The sequence below is a fragment of the Rhamphochromis sp. 'chilingali' genome (assembly GCF_963969265.1).
Source record: "Rhamphochromis sp. 'chilingali' genome assembly, chromosome: 18".
In the NCBI taxonomy this organism is placed as follows: domain Eukaryota; kingdom Metazoa; phylum Chordata; class Actinopteri; order Cichliformes; family Cichlidae; genus Rhamphochromis; species Rhamphochromis sp. 'chilingali'.
The window spans coordinates 32,965,683-32,981,327 of record NC_137945.1 but is presented as its reverse complement, the minus strand read 5'-3'; the positions used below and the strand labels follow the sequence as shown (position 1 = coordinate 32,981,327).

General features: G+C 44.7%; 1 protein-coding gene across 1 annotated transcript in view; it reads right to left on the bottom strand.

Annotated features, from left to right (window-relative positions):
* The window catches only part of LOC308386242 (uncharacterized protein), a 112,773-nt gene that overhangs the window by 78,764 nt on the left and 18,364 nt on the right, over positions 1 to 15,645 (bottom strand). The window lies entirely within an intron of this gene.

Here is a 15,645-nt window from a genome sequence, read left to right as displayed (position 1 = left end):
AAAACACTCTTCTTTAAATGTGGTGATTAAGGGAAGCACCGGGATTACTAGTCCCACCTGCAGGTTAATTTACAAACACGGAGTCCTGAATCCTGGATTTTGTCTGCAAACCTCTGCAGGTATATGAAGACAAAGCGAGCGGACAGAAAGAGGAAGAAAGTGAAAAATGGAAATGATAGGAGAAGTGGTCAAAGGAAGTTAGAAAAACTCAGTTCCAGCCCACTGGATCATTTACTCAGGAAGTCATGCTTGTTTGGTGTGATCAGAGGAAAAACATTTGACGTGAACTGAACTGGGCTTCAGATTTGTATCCTGAGGTAGGACAGGCGTAGCCAAAAGACCTGCGTTAGCTGGCATTCCCCCTGCTAAAGTCTACCACCAGCAAGGACTAAACCTGACCGCTCCTGTGCTCGAAGGGAAACTACACAGAAGAAAACTTTTCCACTGATAAAAACTCCATCTGCCACAAGGGGGCGGAGTTTCAAACGAGATCAGGGTGTTTGAATGAAACCGATGAGCTGGAACCAGACAGAAGCACAGTCTGTGCCTACACATGAGTTCAGCTGACCAATGGGCACCTTGGGAATCTGCAGAGTCCTGCTGTGTCATCTTCCAGCTATAATGCCAGATTATCTTGGCCACAGAAGCAGCCAGCCTTTCTCTGCTGCTCAGACACATTAATCTGTCTCCACACTCTCATCATCAGGTCCACTGTGTCCAAAACACTGGGTCCACGGTCAGGGTCGAGGGCGTTACAACATCCAGCCTGCATTGACTTAATATATGTTCTACGTTGGGTGTGCTAACTAAACTCGTATCCACACATGAATAAATATCATTAGTCCATGCATGCAACACATCTGCAGTGCAAACACAGCAAGCCAGCACCAACTCAACTCTCTAGCCCCATCTACTGGATGATCTTCTTATTGACTGCACAAAGAGCAGGTACAGGTATCCTCCCCAGAAACGCTGCCAGTCACATAACTGGGTAGAAGAACTGTTGATTTGTAGTTTGGCAGCCTTTAATGACAATTAGGAACAATTCTCTTGCACTCTTTAGACTCATTTGGGGTTCTTATATTTTCACATACTGGTGGGTACAGGTTCATCTCAAGGTTACTGAGAGATTCAACAGACTCAAAGTTTTGACTGAAGGTAAGGTGGGTGCTTCCTTATAAAAGCCTGATTCATCCATTCACACGCGCATTCACGCGAGTACCTTTGTCTGTGCCTCAGCACGCTCGACCCGCCATACTCGGGGTATTTAAGAACTAAACAGCAGGAGCTGGAGCTGAAGCACAGCCTGACATGTGACGTCTGATATTTTTATATTTACAGAAGCAACATGTGGTGCCTGTTGAAAAAAGACGTCCTCGCACAATCAGCGAGAAACACAGAAAACGTGATCGCGGCTTAAACTGCGACTGTCATGAATGACAAGCAGCTTTCACGTTTGGGAGCGTAAACAAACTCTCACAGGCGTATTCATCTGCACCAGCAGCAGTACGAGTCCCCGGCACAGACCAGGGTGTGTCGCAAACACGCTGCTGCCTCCACCTCAAAGCCATGCTGGTCACAAACGTTGCCCCAGTTTCCATATTTAACCCCACATCATCTGTACCAGCTGCACGGTTAGCCGAGTGATCTGTGCCACCCAGCCTACAATGTCATTGGATTCACTGCAGGATGAGATACCGTACGTCTTTGTTTGCTGCCTGCCTGGCCTTCAACTGCTTCCATTTCCACATAACCACAGGAGGACAGGCTTTTCATTAGCCCAGCTCCTGCAGTGGGACAGAATACCACCCTGGGATTAAAAACTCATACGATTTTGGGGCTTTTTGACCTGAGCAAATGTCCCCGAGCTGGAGCTGAGCTGCTGTTTTCACCTCCTGCTGCTGACAACTCTGGTGCGGCCACTCGGAAATAATCTGGATTCAACAAAGGAAGGAAATCCATGGAAAGGGCAGCTTCTATTGTGTTGTCTGCCAACATATGCTTGAGTGTGTGTGTGTCTTGCTAAGTCTCTTTTATATACAGTCTGTGCTGTAAGCCTGTGTGTGTCAGCTGAGGTGAAGGTTAAGCCTCCTCACAGTCTGCTTCCACACTCCTCTACTGAATATAAACAATAATACAGCCTGACATGAACACAAAGGCCAATCTAGCAGCAACACGAGGAACATGAGCAGCTCCAAGGAAGCAGGAACGAGGCAACGACTTTCATTTTTCATAGGGGCAGGGATAGCTCAGTAGGTAAAGTGGTCGCCCCATGATCGGAAGGTCGGCGGTTCGAATCCACTTAACGGCTACCCTGAGGTACCCCTGAGCAAGGTACCGTCCCTACACACTGCTCCCCGGGCGCCTGCTTAGTGGGCTGCCCACTGCTTCACTGAGTGAATGGGTCAAATGCAGAGAAAAACAAGTAATTTCCCCATGGGGATCAATAAAGTATCCATTATTATTATTATTATTATTTCCTCATAACATTGTTCTTTCTTCAAAGTAGACACAGCATCAGCTCGACTGCTGTTTACCCTCCTGAGGAAATGAGTTTGAGACCTCCACACCGAGCATCATTTATCCAATCTATAGCATCACGTGTATCCTGCTGTAACAACAAGAGGACATCCTGGGCTTTCTATTAATGCCCCGTCTGTGAGGGTTATCTGAAGGTGAGGAGGAGGAAGGCCAGATATAAGAGCAGGGAGGTCAAAGGTCAAAGGACACACCAGCTTTTCAGGTGCTGTTTATTGTAGGTCTGCAAGGCTTTGAGGCTTTATGATTTCTAGACGAGGAAATACGAGACTTTTCAGTTGACCTCAAACACACACGTTTAACCTTTATGGTCTCTTTCATACAGTCTGACTGTATGAAAGTCTGCGCAAACTCCTCCCACAGTCCAAAGACAGTCAGTGGGTTAGGTTGATTGGGGATTTGAAATTGCCTCGCTGTGTCCGACAAACTGGGCGTACCCTTCCTCACGCCCCGTGACAGCTGGGATCGGCTCCAGCCGCGTGACTCTGATCAGGATAAACGGAACAGGATGGATGGAGATGCTGAAACTGGTTTGAAATTGTTCTTCAGCATGAAACAGGACGACGCTGCCCACGACCACCGAGACAGCTCGTCTGATCACGCAGAGAATGTCAGAGGAAGCAGCGAGAGGCGCTCATCTCTGAAAACATCTGTGTCCAGAATGCAGATAGTAGCCGCTCCGTGTAGCCAATGACACACTTTACTGACAGCAAAGCTGATCTGAAGCAACCAAGGCCACCAGGCTACACCGGGCAGGTTAACCACCCTGATGACTTGTTGGTGACATAAGTTAACTGGTGAAGCAGTTATTTCCACTCAAACAACAAGATGATCCCAATAACACTGTGTTGTGCTGTAGAGGGAGAGCTCTGCTTATGCACAGGTGAGTGAAAGAACCACAAGCTCGGCCTCGCCAAGAGTCGAGCATTATAGCAACTGTCAGAGTGACTGATGACATAACACGTAAACTCTAATCCCACAGAATCCCCAGCAATTTTTTCTCCTTCTGCTTCAATATATGACAACACAACATAATGTCATGCTGGATTAATCCTCAGGCAGGCAGGGGTCAGGAGCCTCAGCAGGGGAATACTCGCTCACCCAGAGTCACCTAAAGACGGTCTATCTGAGGAAATCTTCTTACTGCACGGTCTGATTTCAGCTTCCGTGGTTAATCATTGAGCAACAATCTGGATTTGAGTTTACAGCAAGACGTTTGTCCTCTGTGAATCATTACCCCGACCGTAAAATCCTCAATCACATAATCTACAAGGAAACATGTCGCAGCTCGAGTCAGAAATCCTGGTAACAACCAAACACACGGTTTGGTTGCTGCTTCCACGTCCCACCTGCAGCACACTGCAGCTCAGCTCAGAGCAGCTATAATTACTCAGCTATGTGAAAAGACCAATGCCCGTCCACTAGTGTAATATGACAAAAAAAAGATGAGAAAACTGAGAGCTTGAGCTTGTGACACACAAAGCATGAGATCAGTTCCCTGTTAAGCTCATCTTCAGTCCCAGAATAAGACACAGCACATGTGCGGCTGTGAGCTTCTTTCAGCGTTTAGGAGACTTTAATACGAGCAGGCAGCAAAGCTGAAACTCTGCAGTTATGGTGTCAACAGTCGCCCGCCTGCAGCTACACTTACTCCACTGCTTTAAGGGTTTGGGAGGAGCATGCGGAGCTATTCAGCGCACAAGGTCAACGTGGCTGTAAAACAACTGCGGGGTAGCTTAATTCCCCTACAATACCACAGTGTAGACCTATGATTATGTGAGGTCACATGGTCACAGTGTAAGGGGAAACGCTGACCTCACTGGAGGCTGCTGAGGTGTATGAATCACACACTGGAACAGAGCGTAGGAGATGCTGCTAAATACTGATAACTGTTAACTGCTGACCCAGCCATGCACATATCCTGATTACTGCCTGTAAACACGAGTGGATTTGCTGTTTCCTTCACTGCACGGAGCTGTAATGGTACCTGCACTCTGTGCACAGCGTTCAGTCCTGGACCTCGTGTGAACTGAAGAATGAAGAATGTTGACACACCTGCTCCCGTGGAATGAAACCATAAACAGACTTATTGTTATCTCAGGTAGCTGAATGCCACTGGGCCACATAAGAAGTTAGAAAAGTGGAGACAGTTTCAAATGTTTATGAAGTTTTAAACATGTTTTTAAGCTGGGACCAATCGCAGACGAGTGGACGAGTGCACAGTGGGCTGGGTGTGCAGTCACTGTGGGAGGAGCTCACCTCTGATGACACTTCCTCTAAACGCTCAGCTTACTGTGTGTGTGTGTGTGTGTGTGTGTGTGTGTGTGTGTGTGTGTGTGTGTGTGTGTGTGTGTGTGTACCACGCCGTGTGAAACACACAGTGGGAGTGACCTCGCTTGCTGCTTCAGTGAGTTTGTGGCTCCCGTTGTTTGCATTAGCTTCTCCTCTTACTGTCACTTCACAGACACAAGTCAGCACATTAACACTGAACAGGAAGTCTGCAGTTTCTGAAAGAACCGGCACAACGAGCCATGATTAATCCTCACAATATTTACCAACAGCTGCATAATCTGGATTAATGTCCAGCAACGGATTAGACCTGATGATTCCATAGAACTCCATGACTGATGAGAGCAGCCGGAATTTAATCTGGATTTAATGTTGATTGATGATTTAATGTTGCTGGTAGAGCTGGGCGATAGAACGATAACGATATGTATCGCGATATAACTTTTACTCGATAGAGAAATTAAGCTATCGCGATAGACCTCGCCGCTCTTGTCCTCAAAAAAAAAAAAAAAAAAAAAAAAAAAAGGTCAGCCAATCCAAATTAAGTAGCGCAGAGCCGAACCAATCACAGCCGCAGCGTCACGTCGCGTGACTTGTTACGTACAGCACAAGTGCCAAGCTGCACGTGTGTTTGTTTGGGAAGCAGCCAGCGGGTAATGGAGGAAATGAGTGTGCCGACTAGAAAAATCAACCGAGCGTGACCGAAGAGAAAACAGATGATGGTTCCAACGCCGGAGAGATTGTCGAACGGAAGAGCCATAGAAGTTCCGTAGTGTGAAGGTATTTCGGCTATTTCAAGTCTGACAAAAACAGAGTAGCGTGCACTGTAAATTGTGCCGAAAGCAAGTCTGGAAATACAATAAACTGGTGCATGCGTCACACTGCGCGCCACGTTATTGTTTCGGTGAAATGAATTTCTACAATACTGTTAATTCTACTCTCTGCAGTGTTTAAATGCTTACATATACACACAGTTACTGTCCCTCCACACATACGACTCGGTTCTGCTTCTATGCCCCAGCTTTGTTTACTTTTTCCCACCGAGGCTTCTAGACTTCTGATTGGCCAACATTTCTGCACGGTTAGGAATCTAGCGCCACCTGCTGCTTTGGCATGTTCATAGCAGCGTTTTCCTTCATTTCTGCCTTTATGTGTGGACGGGATTATTTTTTAAAACGAAAACGGAAAATCTCCGTTTTCAAAAATACCCGTGTACGTGTGGACGTAGCCTCAGTCTCTGACTGGAAGCGCTGATTCGTCATTCGGCTTTTGTCAGACTAAAGTAACTGTTAAAACTGTTTGAAAAGCTCAGCTATACAACAAGGAGAGATTGAGAATTTCCTTTTAGTTCTCAGTTTATTTGATATTGACAAAAGTTAGTCAGTTTTGTCTGTTCTTCTGTAAAACAAACTAAGATTTATTTTTAGAATTAATATTTTGTTTCTAAGTGGAATTGACAATTTAGTCTGTTTCATTTGTTCTATTTTGAAACTTAAACGCTTTAGCGGCTGCCTTTTGTGTAGTTTGCAATATTTGCCTTTATTTATCTGAAAAAGTCTCATGTTCCTTAAGTACATCTACCCTGTTGAACTTATTATGGGAAATAAATATTTAAATAAAAACAAGCTGCTGATTATTTCACATTTTACTTGTGAGCAACGGCACATTTAAATCTTACAAATATAGTTATTTGGCTTATATCGTGATAGATATCGTTATCGCCTGAAATGAAAAAAACATATCGTGATATGAAAAAATCTCATATCGCCCAGCTCTAGTTGCTGGTGAGCTGCAGGTATGTTAGTGTGACCACAGTGTGTGTGTGTGTGTGTGTGTGTGTGTGTGTGTGTGTGTGTGTGTGTGTGTGCGTGCGTGTGCATGTGTGCGCGTGTGCATGTGTGCATGTGCATGTGTGTGCATGTGCATGTGTGCGCATGTGCATGTGTGCATGTGTGTGCGTGTGTGCATGTGTGTGCATGTGTGTGTGCGTGTGTGTGTGCATGCACACACACACAACCAACTGGTGAGAACCAACTGGTGAGAAAAGCAGCGTCTGCCTGATATTCTTGAAATTGTCTCAGCGCTCTGTGCTGATGTAACGAGGTCACAGCTGTTTACAACCCTGTTAAACCTGCAAGGAGAAAACATGCTCATCGATTCTATTACGATTACTTAGACTTGAAAAGTGTGTGTCGACTATCCACAATACACGCTGCATACTTGGAGTGACCATTTCAAAATGCTGCTGACTTCCTGTGTGTGGTATGAAACTCTACACTAGCTGAACTATTTACAAGCAGCAAACACTTCAGTGATTGAGCACAAACAACAGTCGTCCTTCATCACGATCGTCTCCTCGGATAAAGGAGAAAATCAGAGCAGTGAGCAGATCCTCAGACACTCCCACAGACTCCAGCTCCCACTCTACTGTATCACTACTGTACCAGACAGATCTCTCACACTTCTGCACATCATCTAGTCATAACACACACACACGCACACACACACACACACACACACACACACACACACACACACGCACACACACACACACACACACACACACACACACGCACACACACACGCACACACACACACACACACACACACACACAACAACATGAAGTTAGTGGTAAGTCACCACCAGGCTCTGCAACTGTAACTACTATGATTGCTCCAAGTGGCTGAGAGGGAAAAACACAGAGACACAGACAGTCCCACGGGCCTCTTGATTGGTTGCTGCATTCAGGGCGGGGTCTAGCCGTGTGTGTCACACAGACGCTGTAATTAGTCTGGGGAGGTGCACAGGTGCAGCACCGTGATCCTACATTAGGAGGACCAACCGGCTGTGACCATGTGGTGGCTGTGAGTGCACACACAAATCCACACAGCTGCAGAAGTAAGAAATTAAAGGAACTTGGCTACTTTCTAAGTTTGGCCCTCCACGTTTCTGTCATCAGAGAGACCCGCCTCTGCAGCTCTAACTGTTATTTCAAACAGAGCTGGACCTATAACAAAACTGTCTCAGTTCAGTAATACCCTGAAAAGCACAGTTTAATGGCAAACATATTCAATGCCCTGTATGATGTACAGATGAGGACAGTGAAAGTGTTTCCTGTACAAAAAATAAGAAACCACAGTTTGAGCTGATCTAATAACTCACATGTTGCTTTTTCACTTTTCACTTTCGCCCATCTAAAAACAGGTGCAGGCCAATTGATCAGGTTATATTTCTGACTAGGATTTTGGCTTGGAATGATTACGTAACCACGGTAACTAAGATAAAAGCATTTTTATACCACAGAAAAAAGTCAGGATGTCTAAACTAACCCAAAAACAGTGGAGCGTTCTGCAAAGATGAAGTCAAAAGGAGCCTTGTTTAGCAAAATGTAGAAGTAATAAAAGTCTTAACAATCAGTCTTTATGTGCATCTGTGGAAACAAGCTGAAAGCACACCGCTGGCTGCCTGCACGCACCTTGGTCTGGTGGTGAGACCAGCTGTGGGCGGGGTCCACCCACAGTGGGGGACAACTCTGCATGCCTGACAATAAAAAGCTGGGGGTCACCTCTGGTCAGATTTCTACACAGCATTCGCCTGACCAAACACACATTTAGACAAATATTCACACCTGAATAGAAGGAGCACACACAACACACATGCTCTTGCAGGTTTGTAGCTAAGGCCAAGTGTTTGAAAAGCACACGTAGGACTCTCTGAAATAATAAAACCGGAAGTTTAATGAAGCTCAGACAGGTCAGCTGCACATATACATCAAAACCTTAAACTCTTGTCTCTCATTTAGTAGTGGGAGAAGTAATGATGTATGGTGACAAAAAAGCTTGACTGACACATTCGTCTACACTCACACGCCCTTACCTGGCAGCGCTGTGTTTCGATTATTATCTCGAGATGCACAAATCGCTAAATTCTGATATCAATATTTACATTTTAATGTAAAAATGTTGCTGCTACTCCATGAAAGTTGTTTTTGAACGGTGTGAGAAAACTATGGAACAGAGTGGTATCCAGTATTATGGTAAAGTTACCATTAACAGACTATTGTGGCATGGTGCAAATGAGGCTGCCACGTCAGGTTAGGTCAAGGGTCGCAGACAATTTGAATTTAAGCTGATGATGCTCTTGGTAGCACTTGCCAAATTCCACTTATACTATGAAAAGCAGGGTTTGGAAAGCAGCCGTGATAGCATCATCAGCCATGTAGCATCTGCTAATATACTGTACAATACAGTTGGCTAAATCCACAAAGGGCATAAATCTCAGAGCCGCAGCAGCAGCACAGGCCAGCTGATCACAGCCTGTCTGTAGCTCACAGTAAACTTATCTCGTGCTGAGCCATTTTTCTGCACCGCACCAGATTCTTGGGGTTCATTTATCTGCCAAATCCCACTTTAACCACTCAAAACTCCCAGTAGTGCTACAGGAACGGTCACGAAGCAACAACAGTAATCGAGTAAATGGCACGCAACGGATAGACCACATCAGCTGGGTTACGCATGACAGCGTGTCGAAAACGTGCAGCATGTCTGACTGCAGCAAATCGCTCTGCTTTACTGGCTCCTTGCAACTTTTTGCTTTTTCACCAAAAATGTAAATTAAATGAAATGTAAGTTGAAAAGTTGATGTTTTAGGACTGTGGAGGAGACCCAACATGTGGTGCACGGAGCACTGACATAAGAGGACTTACAGGGAGCTTTTCCATGGCAGCAGAAGTACCTAGAGCTGGGCGATAGAACGATAACGATATGTATCGCGATATAACTTTTACTCGATAGAGAAATTAAGCTATCGCGATAGACCTCGCCGCTCTTGTCCTCAAAAAAAAAAAAAAAAAAAAAGGTCAGCCAATCCAAACTAAGTAGCGCAGAGCCGAACCAATCACAGCCGCAGCGTCACGTCGCGTGACTTGTTAGTACAGCACAAGTGCCAAGCCGCACGTGTGTTTGTTTGGGAAGCAGCCAGCGGGTAATGGAGGAAATGAGTGTGCCGACTAGAAAAATCAACCGAGCGTGACCGAAGAGAAAACAGATGATGGTTCCAATGCCGGAGAGATTGTCGAACGGAAGAGCCATAGAAGTTCCGTAGTGTGAAGGTATTTCGGCTATTTCAAGTCTGACAAAAACAGAGTAGCTGCACTGTAAATTGTGCCGAAAGCAAGTCTGGAAATACAATAAACTGGTGCATGCGTCACACTGCGCGCCACGTTATTGTTTCGGTGAAATGAATTTCTACAATACTGTTAATTCTACTCTCTGCAGTGTTTAAATGCTTACATATACACACAGTTACTGTCCCTCCACACATACGACTCGGTTCTGCTTCTATGCCCCAGCTTTGTTTACTTTTTCCCACCGAGGCTTCTAGACTTCTGATTGGCCAACATTTCTGCACGGTTAGGAATCTAGCACCACCTGCTGCTTTGGCATGTTCATAGCAGCGTTTTCCTTCATTTCTGCCTTTATGTGTGGACGGGATTATTTTTTAAAACGAAAACGGAAAATCTCCGTTTTCAAAGATACCCGTGTACGTGTGGACGTAGCCTCAGTCTCTGACTGGAAGCGCTAATTCGTCATTCGGCTTTTGTCAGACTAAAGTAACTGTTAAAACTGTTTGAAAAGCTCAGCTATACAACAAGGAGAGATTGAGAATTTCCTTTTAGTTCTCAGTTTATTTGATATTGACAAAAGTTAGTCAGTTTTGTCTGTTCTTCTGTAAAACAAACTAAGATTTATTTTTAGAATTAATATTTTGTTTCTAAGTGGAATTGACAATTTAGTCTGTTTCGTTTGTTCTATTTTGAAACTTAAACGCTTTAGCGGCTGCCTTTTGTGTAGTTTGCAATATTTGCCTTTATTTATCTGAAAAAGTCTCATGTTCCTTAAGTACATCTACCCTGTTGAACTTATTATGGGAAATAAATATTTAAATAAAAACAAGCTGCTGATTATTTCACATTTTACTTGTGAGCAACGGCACATTTAAATCTTACAAATATAGTTATTTGGCTTATATCGTGATAGATATCGTTATCGCCTGAAATGAAAAAAACATATCGTGATATGAAAAAATCTCATATCGCCCAGCTCTAGAAGCACCTGGAGGTGAACTGCACTCATTTAACACCTTTTTTACAGGGTTACTGCCCATCCCAGCATGCTTTGAGGCAGAGAAGCGGCACACCCTGAACAGGCTGGTGCTATATCAGAGGACACTGATAACTGTGGGAAATTTAGAGTCTCCATACAACCAGCTTCTTTATAAGGAGGAGAAAAGCAAATGCATCTGGGCAGGTCTTGCACACTAATGCATAATTAAATCAAAGCCTTCTTGATTCCTTTTAATGCTTCAATAATTGCTTAGAAATCAGATGACCTCAGATCGTTAATGGTTATTCATCTTATCATACAGAAGCACTCCATTAATTGTTGATGGCCAGTGAACTGTGTGGATATGCTCCTGATCCAGAAAGGTGCTTATCTGTGGCAGGAACAACGCCATGGCTGCTTCAGCCGCCATGAGGATGGAACAAGTACAGGTTGGAGCACATGATCCCCTGTGCAGGCAGATACCCACCAAAAACAATCAGATGTTACTCTCACGGCCGCGTCGCAGCGTGGTCGAACTGATTCGTTTTCCATTTTCTACTTTTTGTTTTTAATTTAGTTGCGTTTCAGTTACTTGCCAGATAGTCTGTTAGTTTCAGTTTACTTTTTATTGTTTGAAAATGTTTTTAGTTTGTGTTCGTTTCAGTGTTATTTTCAGTCTTTGCATGTATTAGTGTATTCAGAGCATTTGCCAGAAACAAGCTTTAGGAGACTCGGTATAGTTTTACAGTGAAAACACAGAAGTTTTCTAAAAGCTTTGGACTCACAGTCTTGCAGACATCAAATCATCATCATGCAAGCTGTGACATATATTATGCTTAACCAATACTAACAGTAGGTATATTCACTATGTTGGGGTGTCCAACTCCAGCCCTCGAGAGCTACTGTCCTGCAGCTTTTAGATGCATCCCTACTCCCACAAGGCCGGATCAAATGATCGGCGTGCCTCAGCAAACTTGATGGCGTGTTGACAAGGCCTGCTAACAAGCCGTTCATTTGATGCAGGTGTGTCGGCACAAGGATGCATTTAAAAGCTGCAGCTCTCGAGGACCGGAGTTGGACACCCCTGCTCTATATCATTACAGTTAGCTGTCACTCAGCATTACAACTACCTAAACATCATCGCTGTCCCTAAAACATGAGCCCTGACGTAACAGCTGCATAAATCCTGCCCCTCAGATTCAACGCCATCAGATGAGGCTTAAACGAGCAGTCTGATGACGAACTGAAGCGCAGTCCTGGAAACACATGGTCACGAGGGACAGACTGGTCTGTCATATCTGTCGGGTTTACAATAACTGGACTGCAGAGAGGCCTCACAGTTCTTTTTATACAAAGTGGTTTTAGGCCTTTTCAAGTGATTAAGTGAGCACAAGCACGTGTACCTCTGGGACATTATGTAACTCTTATTCCCCACATGCAGTACATAGTGAATGTGCAGATGAATAATGCAGAGATCCTGTGTGAGGGGTTTCCCGAGTAAATGGTAAAAGCATGAAGAGTTTCTCCCGTCTGTGCGTGTATAAAGTACACAGACTCCGCCCTCCTGAGCAGTCATGATGTAAAACCATGACAGCCTTCAAAGAGAGGACGAGAGGAGACCGACAGACGCCACAAACATGGAATTATCTGTTATGTGAAAAGGCTCTTCAGCTTAGAGTGTGTATCTGTAAACTGTATGGGTCCAAAAGGCTTCAAAAAAGATTTGATTTCTATTTGCATAGAGTTATGTTTAGCAGTATGACTACCTTCTCCTCCAGTTCAGCTGAGGTCACTACAGCCAAGTCAGCGAAACACAATGTTAGTGATCAGGTTCTTTATTTCCTTTTTAAACTTCCTCAGAGTCATTTTTAATGTGTAAAACAGCAGACGCCAGCAGCAGGCTGGCGACACATTAACTAGTCTAACATCATTGTAGAAATACACACATACTAGGGGTGCAACATACACAAAATTCACGGTTCGGTTCGATACTTTGGTGTCACGGTTCGATATTCTTTCGATACAAAAAAATGTTCATGCCTTTTTAATCTGTCATTTATTAAAATTATAAATATATATTTTAACTCAAAGGTACAGTTTTTAAATTTAATGTTGCTGAAACAACAAAGCAATAATAGAATAGAATAGAATAGAATAGAATACTTTTATTTGTCAATTTCTTCAAATGTACTTGCCATACAAAGGAGTTGAAATTACGTTTCACACTGTCCCATGCGTAGACATTGACAACAATAAGGTGCAGATGCACAACAAAAACAAAAACAGCCCTAACAATAAGATAATAAATAGTAATATAATAATATAAATAGTGCTAAAAGAATACTAAAAAAATATATATAGCAGCAGGTGTGTGCAATTGCAATGCAAGTCAGGAATGTTTTCAGTTCTTGGTTCAGAGAGTGTTTCCTTGTTGGAGAGTGTGGGGGGGTAGAGTCCAATCTGTCTACTATACTTCTGCCAATCTGGTGATTCTGCTGGCTGGGAGCCGGGAGGGAAGAGAGTTCAGCAGTCTCACAGCCTGGTGGATGAAGCTGTTGGTGAGCCTGGTAGTGCGGGAGCGGAGACTTCTGTATCTCTTTCCAGAGGGCAGGAGGCTGAACAGACAGTGCGCGGGGTGGGTTGCATCGTTGACAATTGTGATGGCTTTGCGGGTGAGGCGAGTGGTGTAAATGTCTTGCAGGGAGGGGAGTGGTACACCAACTATCCTCTCAGCTGTTCTCACAATGCGTTGTAGAGCTTTTCTGTTATAGTCAGTGCAGCTACCGCCCCACACAGTGATGCAGCTGGAGAGGATACTTTCAATAGTTCCTCTGTAGAATGTAGTCAGGATGGGTGGTGGAGAACTTGCCCGCTTGAGTTTGCGCAGGAAGTAGAGGCGCTGTTGTGCTTTCTTGGCCAGTGATGCTGTGTTGGTGGTCCAAGAGAGGTCCTCACTGATGTGCACCCCCAGGAACTTGGTGCTGCTCAGCCTCTCCACCGCAGCGCCGTCGATGGTCAATGGGGGGTGACAGGTGTGGCCTCTCTGGAAGTTGACAATAATCTCCTTGGTCTTACTGACATTTAGCAGGAGGTTGTTGTCTCTGCACCACGTGGTCAGGAGCTCAACCTCTTTCCTGTAGTGGGTCTCATCGCCCTTGGTGATGAGCCCCACCAGCGTTGTGTCGTCCGCAAACTTCACAAGGTGGTTGGAGCTGTAGGTTGGTGTGCAGTCATGTGTCAACAGGGTGAAGAGCAGAGGACTGAGCACACAGCCTTGTGGAGCCCCCGTGCTCAGGGTGATGCTGTTTGAGACCTTGTTGCCCACACGCACCGCTTGAGGCCTCTGGCTGAGGAAATCCAGCAGCCAGTTGCAGAGGGAGGTGCTGAGGCCCAGTCTGTCCAGTTTACAGATGAGTTGTTGTGGTATTATGGTGTTGAATGCTGAGCTAAAGTCTATGAACAGCATTCTCACATATGAGTCTTTCTTGTCCAGATGAGTTAGGGCTGGGTGGAGGGCAGAGCAGATTGCATCCTCTGTGGATCGTTTCGCTCTGTATGCGAACTGGTGTGGGTCCAGGGTGGGAGGTAGGGTGGATTTGATGTGTGACATGACTAGTCGTTCAAAGCACTTCATAATAATGGGTGTCAGTGCCACGGGGCGGTAGTCATTGAAACAGGCTGGGGATGGTTTCTTTGGCACAGGTATGATGGTGGCAGTCTTGAAGCATGATGGGACAGTGGCTTGCCTCAGGGAGGTGTTAAAGATGTCTGTGAAGACATTCTTCAGCTCCTCTGCGCAGTCTTTCAGCACACTACAGGGATGTTATCTGGACCCGCTGCTTTCCGGGCGTTGATGGTGATGAGTGTCCTCTTCACGCTGGCAGCAGACAGGCACAGAGGCACAAATTATATATATATATATATATGATTGAGGAATCCCTCATCTTTGGAAAAGAGAGTTTATTACAGAGAAATGGCTCTTTCCAAAATAAAAGCTCTACTATACTCTTCTTCTGGGCTATATTCTCAGCAGCATATTAAACATATCAGGTCCCCATAAGGAGAATCCTGTGCTAACGGCTGTCTAAATGACTCGGGTAAAGTTTGTAGCATGCGTGCTTGTTGTTTTTGTCTGCTTCCACTTGTCTTTGCACTAGGATGATGTCAGAGTAAATGTGCAGTCATATTCGTTGTGTTCCCACTAGTGCTGTCAGCGTTAATCTGAAATGACGTTAACATGAAAACCAGAATAGTTCCAAACGCCAGATCTGAATGAGGGTGGTGGAGGTTCAGTTTGCCATGTTGCAACGAGAGCTTAGCTGCTGTCTCGCTAGCTCGCCCTGCGCTCAGTGAATCTGCGCTTGACTACTCCGCCTAGGCTGCACTGTCGAGCGCAGATCCACTGAGCGCTCAACACAGACAGCATCGTCAGAAGGAAAGTTGATAAAATAAATTAAAAATTTTGTATTGTTCCATACATATGCGTACCGAACCGAAAGCACTGTATCAAACGGTTCAATATCGATACGAGTATCGTTGCACCCCTAATATTTATTTATAGTATAGTAAAAATATTTCATTATTACTGTTTAAATGACTAATATGTGACATGTATTAGCTGTGATGTTGTGCTGAGGGTTAAAATGTCTTTTTGTCTTTTGGTAACTACAAAATGGCAATAAACCATTAATATATGTCTATGCTGTTGAACCA